Below are 12,872 nucleotides of genomic sequence, written 5' to 3'. Positions count from 1 at the left end.
GGAGTATGGAAAATCTTACAGAGGCAGTTTCCATGGGCCAAGTCTGGAATTGATGCATGTCATTTGTTTGCATTCCCTTTGCTGGACCTCAGTGACACAATCACACCATAATGCAAGGGATGCTGGAAAATGCTCTCCATCTATTTGCCTAAAAGGAAGAAAAATGAATTGACAAAGAGCTAACATGTCTTATTAACAAATAATAATCCTCCTTTTTATATCTTCCAGTAGCATACTAAGCACTTTATATCTATAATCTGACTCATTAAGTCATCACAACAACACTGAAAATAGACATTATTTTGCCCACTTTATACATGATGTAATTTAGGTTTAGAGAATTTAATTTTTCAAATACTGTACAGCTTTGCATCAAAAGAACTGGAAAATATACACAGATGGTTCTACCTGAAAAACTGATGCTTGTTATACTATGGTACACTATCTTTTCATTTTCATCAAAGTTGTTACATTTCTCATACCAAACATACTTGGAAACAAAACCATGGTTGAATCAGCATTATTGTTGAACTCTACTCTTTTACCAGTAGTCACTTGGCCAGAAACTCAAATAATATGTTTCTTACTAAATATTTTACAAAACAATGATTTGGACCAGAAATACATAAACTAGCAGAATGCTTGCAAAATGCACATCTCCTATGTTTGTTATATTATTTTGAATCTTTGAGTTATTCCATATTAAAAATCTCTCAATCTGTGCCCCATAGTAGACCTAAATCTAGTTTGGGGGCTAAAGAATAATTATTGAATCCTTTACATTTCATGTATGGCAAATTTAGAAAGCGGCATTAGAAAAATCCTGATAATTGAAGTTATGATATTTCATGACATAAACATATAGGTACAAAGACATGATATATACTTATTTCTAATTTCCCACCAAGACTGTTCAAAATTACTATGCCATTTGCTTGTGAAAGTTGCTTTTCTTAAGAAATATTTAATGGTACGTTCAAGTCAATTCCTTAGTATATAGAAAGTAAGGTTATTTTTGCCCTTTATTGGATGATTGTAACTTTATTTTCCTACTGTATCAACAAGGAAAGATGAGCACACCTTTCACATCCACAAGTGAAAAATGTGAAATGAACAAGGGACCAAAAATATAATTCTTTTTCATAAAATATATTGCTCACTTTGTGAAAGAAAAGAAAGTCTACAGTTATACAGCCCAGTGAGGACAACTTAAATGGGTTTTTATTCAGAAACAAGGGCTGTTGAAAGAACACATTTTCTGAATGGCAGTTGAAACTATGGGAATAAATGTAAACTCTTTCTCTGAAAGGAATATCTGATAAATGCATAAGTCTTATTATCCATGAAGCAGAAAATATAATATAATCCCAAAGTCTTCGATTTTAAATAATAGATTTTCAGTAGACTTCTTCAAACAATAGCTCAGAAAGTAATAGAGTCTTTTTAAATGAAGATATTATAAAAATCATTTTATGAAAAGAGAACGTTTTTTGAGGAGCAAAGTTTTTCATTGTTTCTTTCTATTCATAGTTTACTTTGCAAACTGAGATCTTGCAAGTTGAAGGGAATTCATATGCAAATATCATAGATCTTTGCAGCTAGACATTTAAAAAAATGGATTATAAGGCTTTCTTTTTCATTCAGTCAGAATCATCATGTGCTCTTCCTTTTTCCATGTTATTAATAGGGAAAATTATAGATTTTCATTTTATTTACTATCTTCAAATCACTTTCACACTTCTACAACGATCTTTGTGGTAAGGCTATCCATGGTATTTAGAGAACTACTCAGAAGAAGAAAAGAGAAACTAAAGTGATATTATCCAAAAACCCACATTTTTTATTTCAACTTTTTCTCTTATGAGATAAGTAAATTATTTTTATTCTAAAGTCAAAATTTCCATATCAATAAATAGAGCTTCCTGGTTAAGTTGAAGACCCTCATGTGGTAAGTCTCCCATTTATTTGTTTCTTTTGTTTTGCAGAAGGAAGATACATCAGAGATTCAGTTTAGATGCCCCTTCCCCAGGATGAGTCTATTATAAACACACACACACACACACACACACACACACACACACACACACACACAATGTATTCATAGATTATAATCACAAATATAGGGGCAAATGATATTCCTACAACAATAAAATGTAAAAAGGGCTGGATCCCTTATCTATAAAGCATCTTGTTACCATTTCACTTAGCATTCAGGGTGTGGATGAAAATCTAAATTGTATCTTTATATCTGTAACTATGGAATGAAAAAAAAAGTACCTCAGTATTTTGTTGATTACACTGTGGGTTCTGGCTCTCTGTAATACCTTCCATTCTAAGGTAACTGTAGAACTTGAAAATGTAACTATACAAATGGATATTGTAAACTCCAGAGGTAGAGAATGAGTTTTCACTACTCTTTGCTTTATTTGAGGGCTAAACTAACTGCTTGAACAACATCAGCTTTGTACAGGCCAATTTAAAAGCGAGACTTCCTTTAAAGCAGAACTTTGCAAAATAAAATATCACTCCATGAAGGCTACTTTGCATCAGGCACATTTTCTGTGGCCTTTATCTGACTAGACATTGACAGAAAATTTGAATGAGAAATGATGTCTAGGACTTCATTAGTCAGTAACAAATCAGCTTTTGCAAAATGCCAATATGTCATTAACACCTTAACAAAAATTAATTTATTGGATTTATCAAGTTACCCACAAATTTACACTTTCAGTACTCCCAAGAGTTCAATGATTAGGTAATTCGTGCTTTTTAGAAAATGTAATTTTCAAGATTAACAGGCTCTTCATAGGTCACTTGATCATTTTTACTCTTACACCTGGCCAGCTCCAAAGCGTACAGCCTGAACCCAGCCTTTCAAGGGTTATCCACTATACACATGGACTATGGCTTGTCCTCAGCCTCCACAGTCCCAGAGAAATGAATCCCAGGAGATTATAAAAAGAGAAATGTCCAGTGTGGCACCCGCAATTTCGGACTCACCAAAGAGAAACTCAAGAATTATTTTATATAAAATCTTTAAACTCCTTGTGTAATACAATATTTGTGAAGCTTCAAGCAATAAACTCCTCACTCAGCCTCTTCCAACAGGGCGTGGAAGCTGCAGGGTGTTAGGTGATACTTATACTGATTGTTTTGCCCCTTGTAGTCTCTTTTCCTTTGAAACATCAACAACAGAATGGGGAAAGGTAGCTCCATCATTATCAAGGCAGCTTTATGAACTCACACTGAGCAGAATATGGTCTATATCTTTTACATATTAGTGGGAGGAATTCTTTGATTTTATGCATGCAATTAAAAATACTGCTAGCATCAGATCTGTTCTATGAGTTCATCATTCAGGAGCTGTTTATGTAATGAAAAAAATATCACTCCAGAGGACACAGTGGAAATGACATTACAAATAACTACTATGAATATTTGTGTACAAGTTTTTAAATATGTTTTCAATTTTCTTGCTTAAATACCTAGGAGTGGAACGACTAAATCATAGTGTGGGTTTATGATCAAATAAACTATCCAACTTAGGGATTATCTTTGAACTTTTCTATATCATTAAGTAATCTTTTTTTTTTAATCAAATTATCATTGGGTTTTGGGGATTAAATCTTATGGTTACTCCACAAATTATTAAACTAATTTCCAAGGTTAGACTGTTTAGGTTATTGCCATATTTTAACCCACTAAGTATATATTAGTAAATAATATTTTCATTTATAAGTCTTTATCAACTCTGATTACTTCTTTAAAATACACAACTGTAAGTGGAATTACTGGAATTATTGGATCAATAGAGTTACATTTTCAAAGACTCTTTGTAGAGCAGTTTTAGGTATAGAACAATTTTGAGAGGAAAGTACAGAGATTTCTCATATATCCCTCCCCCACACGTGCAAAGCCTCCCCAATTGTCAACTTCAATCCTCAGAATGGTACATACTTTTTTTAACCAAGGATGATCTGATATTGATGCATCATAATTACCCAAAGTCCATAGTTTACCTTAAGAGTTATATATATTTTAAGTCTCCTCTTATAGAGTGTGAAATTGATTTTCTGAAAGGTTAAAAAATATATATATTTTTCAAAGAGTGAAAAAAAATCTGAATTAAACTTTTACCAAAAAAAAAAGTTTTTCTACATTTGATAGAATTTCAGAATTAAAAGGAACAACAGACTTTCCCTAACCCAATCTTTTACCTAGTTCTTGTATATCCTCTGTAAAATACATAGAAGTACTTTTCCAGGCCCTGCTTGGATAAGAGAGTGTATGGGTTTTGTCTGTTGTTGGACTACATTAATAATTGAAAGGAGTTTCCTTCCAGTGAGCAGTGATCTGTCTCATTTTAGCATTTCCCACATTTTACCAAGTTTCAGATAAATAGAAACCATAGTCCAGCTGAGGTTCTGGGCCAAATCTATACACTTCATGCAGTGTAGAAATGAAGACACGGGAATTTGCTGTGCTCCAAAAAATGTTCAGCTCTATCTGTACTTCACTACTTCTCTGGCTGCATATCGGTCTTTCTTTGAGTAGTAAGTATAATTTCCTAATTAATAATGAATGTAAAATAACTAGCTCAATGTTTGGCAAATTTCAAATACTGAATGAATACTGGATATAATTTCTATTAGTTTTTAATAATTACTATATTACTTGTATGTACAGAATATGTATTTATGATTTCTGTTTCTAATTTTGAAAAAAGTAAATTTGATCGCTTAGTTGCTAATTCCTCTGTCTCTTTTTTGTTTTCAAATTATTTTAACTGATAATTTGCTCTGAAGCAATGAAAAAAATACAACTTCTAATGTGATGGTTAATTTCTTGTGTCAACTTGAGTGGGCCATGGGATGCCCAGTTATTTGGTCAAATATTATTCTGAGTGTTTCTATGAGGGTGTTTTTGGATGAGATTAAGATTTAAATTGGTAGACTGAGTAAAGCAGATTGCCCTCCATAATGTAGATAGGCCTCATCTAGTCAGTCGAAAGCGTAAATAGAACAAAAGGCTGAAACTTCCCTGAGTAAGAGAGCATTCTTTCTGCCTGATTGCCTTTGAACAGAGACATTGGCTTTTTCCTGCCTTCATACTCAAACTGAAACATCAGCTCTCCCAGGTCCTCTAGACTTCCGGCCAGGGAACTGGAAAAAAGAAAACAAAAAAACCCAAAAAACAAAAATCATTGGCTCTCCTAGATCTCCAGCTTCCTGACTTACCCTGCACATCTTGGGAATTGACAGACTCCATAATCATGTGAGTCAATTCCTTATAATTAGTCTTCTTACTGTATATCCTTTCTGGAGAACTCTGATAAATACATCTAGCTTATAGAATTCAACAGAATGAACTAAGCACTGTATTTGGAAGTATAGAAAACACAGACTTGCAACACTGCCCAGCTTCCTTAGAATTAAGTCAGGAACCTGGAGGTTAAGTTCTTTCTTTCTTATTCAGTAACTGAAATTGGAGTAAGACTACAAAATAATTTCACACAAAAGCTAAAAGCAATCTATCTGGGAAAATAATGTGGATACATCTAAGAAGAAAGTGCAAAGCTCTTATTCCTAGCCCTAAAAGTCATCCAGTTCTCCTTCATGTCCATCTTGACTGAGAGCCTTAATGCTAGTTGTAAGTCAGAGCAAGTGTAACTAGCAAAAAAGCCCCTAGGACTGATATGAAAGCCACAGTTTGAAGAGTATGAAAAATTACTAGCTATTGAGAAAATAACTCATTTCTCTGTAAGTACTTGCTTGAAGAAACCAACCGGAAATCTGAATGATAAAATAGAGATTCACTCAATCTTGGTGTCACCCTCCCCCCTCACCCACTCCCTCCAAACAAAAGCTTATTTAACTTTACAGAAAGAAAATTAACAATTTCTCCAGGTTGACCTTTATCTTTTTTAGACAAATTCCTTTTTAGTGGTGGAGTAGTCTTCCAAGGTCTCAAGAGATTGTTTTCAAGGATATATTAGTTTATTTTAGAGAGGCACAGAGCTTTACTTTCTAACATTGTGCTGGATTAAATGCATTCAAATACATTGTCTACTTTGAAATGTGTTTTTGAAAAGTTTTGCAACCATCCTGTATTTATCTCTGAAGTGGAAATTAAGCACATACTTCTCTGTGCATTCAAAATATCTGTATATATCCTTCTTTTAAGTTTTTTGTATTATTTCAAAGAATATATCAGAGTGGCCTCACTGAAATATATTTAAATGATTATTCAGTTACGTTATTTAAGTAGATGGTATTTTATTGCAACTTTATATTGGAGTTTTAAATGAATGTCATAGTATTTTAAAATACTTTCCCACAATTGAGATAATCCTTCTTTAAAATAGAAAGCAAAGAATAAAAAAAGACCGTATTTCAATGTTCCATTTCTTGCAAATAAACATGGATTTTGCTTTGTGCATTTCCTAAGAAGTTCTTGGACCTCTTCATTCATCATTAATTCAATAAACATTTATTAAATAGCTTCTATGTACAAAACATTTTATATCATCATATGCTTCTGCTTTAGAATACAGGGCCTGGTATTATATATTTTATGTCAATTGTGTTGATCAGAAATCATTTAATTTTAGAGATTTACAGCTTTACTTATCTCAACTCCTTTAACTCCTTAATTCTCAGGAACTCTTTCTAAAATCAGTAATTCCTTTATATCAGTTCAGTGTTGAAAAACTAATAATGGTTTCCATTATATTCAAGATAAAGTTCAAATTCCTTACTGTGACTAAAATTCATTTCACAATCTTAGCATTTCAGCTTCATCTCATTTTCTTTCCCAAATATGTGTATTTGGGAATATATAATATATATAAATATAACTATATGTATTTAATATACACACATATATATATATTATATATATAATATATATATAAAACCCTGTTCTTTGGCTTTGTCTTGCTTGTGTCATTCTTCAGATATCAGTTGGATGTTACTTCTTTGAAAAGGTTTTATTTCCTTTCTTGGCCAATAGAATTAGGCACTTACTCCATTGTTCTCCACTATCAAATCCTTATTAGAGGACTCACTGCAGTATTTTGTACATTTTGGGGGGCTGTGCCTTGTGGCATGCGGGATCTTAGTTCCCCAACCAGGGATCGAACCCATGCCCCCTGCATCATTGGGAGCACGGAGTCTTAATCACTGGACCACCAGGGAAGTCCTACATTTTTCTTTATTTTTTAATGCTATATTTTTGTGTGTTGTCCATTAAGTTATTGAATATAGACATTTTGCCTGGAATATATTCGTAAACTGAGCAGGGCTTAGCATGTAGTAACCATTCAATACATATCTGATTGAATGAATGAATGATCAAATGAGTAGAAAAATGAGACCTTGAAAAACTAAGTAATTTACTCAATGTCAGAGAGATAGTGGCAAAATGAGAATTGGTATTCAAGTTTTCATATTTGTTGTGCAGTGCTCATAGCTTTACTTCCTTCTACCTAGGTAATGACAGGTAACATTTTCTAGATTCATACAGAGTAGAAAAATATGATATTCCTACCTTAAGGCCAGTAGCTTAAAAACAAAGATAAAGAGATGATAATCAAAAAGGAAACAATTTTTACTCACAGCAGTAATTTGACTGAGAGCCACATGCCTGCTTTCAAGGCCATTCATGTACACATTCCCGATTCACCAAGGACAACTGATGGGAATAAAGACCTTTCCCATTGTCTGTTTGAGAATGTAGTGCTCCTCCACACATCCTTCGGGGGTATGGCAGTTAGCGGCCAGTTACTTAGGAAAAAAAACTCACTAGACTTCCTGTGACCTTTCCTTATCACTACATACACAATTGTATACCCATAGCTCTAGTTGAAGTTAGATTAAGCAGAGAATCAGATCAAAAACAAACAAAAAAGACTTTTTTCACTTTACCCTTCTGAGGGCACAATCTTGTACCATCTGGAAAGAAAAGGATGAATTTGACTAGAAATAACAAATACAGGGTGTCTATCAGCATTTCATTAACTTGATAAACTTATCCAGGGAAATCACAGGTCTATAGTTAGGATTTGAGAACACACACTTTTTTTTTTTTTTTTTTTTTGCGGTACGCGGGCCTCTCACTGTTGTGACCTCTCCCGTTGCGGAGCACAGGCTCCGGATGCGCAGGCTCAGCAGCCATGGCTCACGGGCCCAGCCGCTCCGCGGCATGTGGGATCTTCCTGGACGGGGGCACGAACCCATGTCCCCTGCATCGGCAGGAGGACTCTCAACCACTGTGCCACCAGGGATGCCCCAGAGAACATACACTTTTGTTGAAGGAAATAATCCTTGTGAGAGAGGGAAATGGTGAGAGGTCAGAAGCTCAGGGACAAAGGAATGAAAGTGTGGTAAAGACTAGATACAGTCTGGTTCTAATAATGTCACTCTATATTTATATAATTAAAAAGGAATGATCTAAATTTACTTTAATTAGCCATAGCCTCAAAGTTGAGAATTAATAAGAAAATTTTGTTTTGGTCTCTATGACATAATCTTTTTCAGTCAACTCAGTAGTTTTATTGAGCCAATCAAGTTACAGAATATTTACCTAATTTGGGGGAAAATAGTGCAACATTAATTCACTTAAACACAAGAAATATATTAAAACTTTATTTGTCTTTAGGGTATTCCAAAAAACTTAGAAAAATATCTTTTGATACTGTTATAATTACAAATCTTAGACACTATACCTAGTTTGCAACTAGTGCAACATTTTCAATCAACAGATTTAAAAGCGGAACCAACTCTACAAAATGGATGCTATTTTTATTTTCAATTTATAGATTTAAAACCTGAGACATGCAGATGTTTTCTCAGGGCCACAGTCAGAGTGTGGTTTTGGTGTTATCCAGGCAGTGGGGTGCCAGAAGCTGGGCTCATTTCAAGCCATTATACCATGGTTTCTTTCATCTAATGTGGTCATTGAGGACATTTTAGATGTGCTGCACATCTAAAGTTTATATCGTTTATCATTGTTGAAACCTTATACCTATATAAATAACTTTCAGATAATTAAAATTTCTTTGCTTCCAACAGAAAACTTTGAACATAGAAATTCAAAAATATAGAATTATCAAGTACTATACCATTCAACTTCATGCCAGCTATTATGGAGGGAAGAGCATTCTCAGTAATGAAAGTAGCAGGTACATTTTAGGTCAAGATTGTCTAATACTCAACTTTGAATTGTGTTTTTTGGTTTTTGTAAAGAGCCATCCCCCTCCATTCCCCAAATATTTAGTAGAACATTTCTGTGCACACAGGCCCATCTTCCTTATACTTTGTATGTGTCCAGTAGGGAAAGCATGATGCAGAAGAGATCAAGATTCTCAGAAGGTGAGACCAAGTGCGTGAGGAATAATTCCACAAAAGAGGAACCTGGTTCAGAAGTTACAAAATGAAATGGATTTTTTTGCTCCCTTCCTAAAATAATTCTAAGCTAAGTTTCTAGGCCTATGAGGGATTACATAGGGAAAGGAAATGTTAACCACAGGACAGTGGAGGACTTTGGGACATCCAGCCCTCAGCATCTTATTTATAAGGGTTCTCAATGATTCCCTGTGTAGAATGGGTACCCAAAATATACATTCCATTCTTCATTTTTATCAGGATAGGGGAAGCAAAAATTTAGCTACACATCTATCTTTGTTGCTGTTGTTCTTCTTGTTGTTGTTGTTGACATTAAATGCTGGCCAAAGCTGGCAAAAAAGAAAGATTTATTTTTCTTGGGGAACACTGGATGTGTAATCCCATGGTCAGGAAAGTGTTTAAGCTGTCACCATTCTATAGCATGGATTTTCCAAAATCACCCATCATTTCCTATGATTTACTTCAAGTTCTTAGGCAAGCAACAATGCTACAAAGTAAGTCAGCTACAAATTTTCACTGGACAACCCTTCTAGAATCACAACTTCACTCGTTGAAGCAGTTTGACTGGGTTGTCTGTCAGAGTTTGAACATGGTATCTGGAGGCGGCTGATACAATCTATTTGAACAATCTTTGTCTTTGCCTATGACTTTTAACAACAAAATTATAAAAATAAGCCCAGGAAACTATTGCCTAAGATTATAATTAATACAGTGTGCTTCTAAGCTTTATATATGTCACAACAACAACAGAACATCAAATGAGAAAAAGTTCTCAAATGTAAGGTAGTCCATAGGGAAAAGCCAATAGATACAGAATCATAAAACGCTGACTCTATGCAGCTACAAGTCCAGGGAGAGGAAAACCTTTGACATAACTACTGTTAGTCTGATATAAACTAAGGGAATATTCTGATATATGATTCAAAGGAAGCACTGGATAATTTTTTTGCCTTCTGGCTGCAGATGACATTGAAGGAAGGATGGACAAGGACTGATTTGGCTTTGGTCAGGATGTTTGCCTGCTTGGATGTATTACAACATGTAGGATTTATATCTAACTCTTTAAAAAAATGGGTGAGGAGGAAATTTTGAAAGAAATCTATTCCAGAAATTTCATTAGCCCACAAAATAATTTGATATCGTCAATATCAAGAAAAAAAATCTAAGAATTAATTGCCATCTACCTCTGGCTATCAGGAGGAAAAATTAACTTTTATAAAGGAGGGGCACATATAACTATCAGAGACAATTGTGTGTGTAAATTTAAGTTAACTTCACTTTTATAATTTCAAATCTATTCATTGTTTTTTTTTCAGTGAAATAGTAACTATATAGTTTATATATCAAAATATATATTTATCATGATTATAACTGATTTTAGTAATTTTATTAACTGAAATATCTTCTGTGAGTTTTATTTGACAGCCAAATAGACTTACCTATTTTAAAAATGTTCAACCCAAAGACTGGCAAAGTTTATAGCAAAGGTCTAATGGTCTGCACTAGTAGATAGTTGTGTATAATTCTGTTAATTGAATGCATACTAAAACAATTCTTTAAATATAGACAAAGTACTTATTGAAACATATACACACAATGTATTTGCTTTTATTTATTTATTTTTTTATTATATATATATATATATATATATTTTTTTTTTTTTTTTTTTTTTTTGGACATGCTGCATGGCTTGTGGGATCTTAGTTCCCCGACCAGGGATCGAACCCTTACCCCCTGCAATGGAAGCACAGAGTCTTAACCACTGGACCACCAGGGAATTCCCTGTATTTGATTTTAAATCAGACCATTTTATACAATCTAAAATTGTCCAAATGATTTTTTTAAATTAATTTATTTGTTTATTTATTTTTGGCTGCATTGGGTCTTTGTTGCTGCATGCAGGCCCTCTCTAGTTGCGGCGAGCAGGGGCTACTCTTTGTTGCGGTGCATGGGCTTCCCATTGGGGTGGCCTCTGCCGTTGTGGAGCACGGGCTCTAGGCGCACAGGCTTCAGTAGCTGTGGCTTGCAGGGTCTAGAGCGCAGGCTCAGTACCTGTGGTGCACGGGCTCGGCTGCTCTGCGGCATGTGGGATCCTCCCAGACCAGGGATCAAACCCAGGTCCGCTGCACTGACAGGCAGACTCCTAACCACTGCGCCACCACGGAAGCCCCCCAAATGATTTTTGAGGTAATTTCTGGAGCTTAAAAAATTTAGATTTTTCTGGAATACCTACACTTATGGCCTAAAATGCAAATATAAGACTTTTGGCCTCATCGAGCTATATACATTTTCAATAAGACATAATTTAACCCATGATGTATAAGTGTTCATATGAAATTAGTTAATATTAACTCATTCCTGTGTAACTTGACTTTCTTTTCAGTTTGTAGTGTAGACTTGTTCATTATACATGTAACATTACAAAGTACTTCTGCTAGATGCCAGGGAGTCAAGGCAAACTTTTGAATATAAGAATTTTTGTCAATGTGTTTGAAAGAAATAAGATTTAAAATAACATCAAACAAGTAGAGCAAGTGGAGCTCAAGTGTTCTTATGATGATGTCTCAAAGACACGGTGGAAGCATTCCCAACTCTCACTCTTCACTATGTTTTAGCAGTAGGTTTATTGCCCCGACTACACTTACCGTCAAATAAATGAATGTTCTGGAAAATGCACTTCTTGATTTGGCACTGGTTTACAGAAATATCATAACCTTTACTTTTTATTCAAAGCTGGTTATAACCTGCTCTGTATATCATGGCATGAACTCAGTGTAGCATTCTGTTTAATAGACAAAAATCATAGTAAGTTAAGTCTTAGATGAAGGAAAATAAATTATACATTTATGAGTAATCTAAATAATCGGCTTTCATGCTTTAGATGTATCTTTCCGTTCTTTTATTTAAAAAAATATCTGTTGAAGGCCAAGTAGAAGGTATAAACTTTGCTAGATGCTGGTATTTTAAAGATGAATAAGACATGCTTTCAGCTCTCAAGTTGCCTAAATTCTGGCCAGGGATATTACAGTAAACCCACACTCTAATAGTTGTGTATTTAGGAATTTCACAGTCATTTGTTGTTTGTATCTCAGAAAAGCATAGCCAAAATTCATTCTGTAATGTCCCAATTAACACATATGTACTCCACATAGTTGCCTTTGGGTATATTTAATTTCTGATAATGAAATAGTATAAACTCTTCCAAAACTGTGAAACCTGTTTAAATTTATTATTTTTAAATGCATATGCCTTCGAAGAAACTAATTAAATCAATTAAACATTAAAATTGGAGCATTAAAGTATGACAAAACCTGTTTTCTTAGAACTCTAATAATTTGTGTCTCTCACAATCTCTGAAGAAATAATAATTAGCATTTCCCTTAGGACTCATGAAAGACTTCCTTTGAAGAAAAAAATGCATTTTAAAATACTAGAATTTTTTATTGCCTTAAATTTATTTAGCATGAA

Source organism: Tursiops truncatus, chromosome 5 (assembly GCF_011762595.2).
Source record: "Tursiops truncatus isolate mTurTru1 chromosome 5, mTurTru1.mat.Y, whole genome shotgun sequence".
In the NCBI taxonomy this organism is placed as follows: Eukaryota; Metazoa; Chordata; class Mammalia; order Artiodactyla; family Delphinidae; genus Tursiops; species Tursiops truncatus.
Note: the sequence above shows the minus strand (reverse complement) of the source record.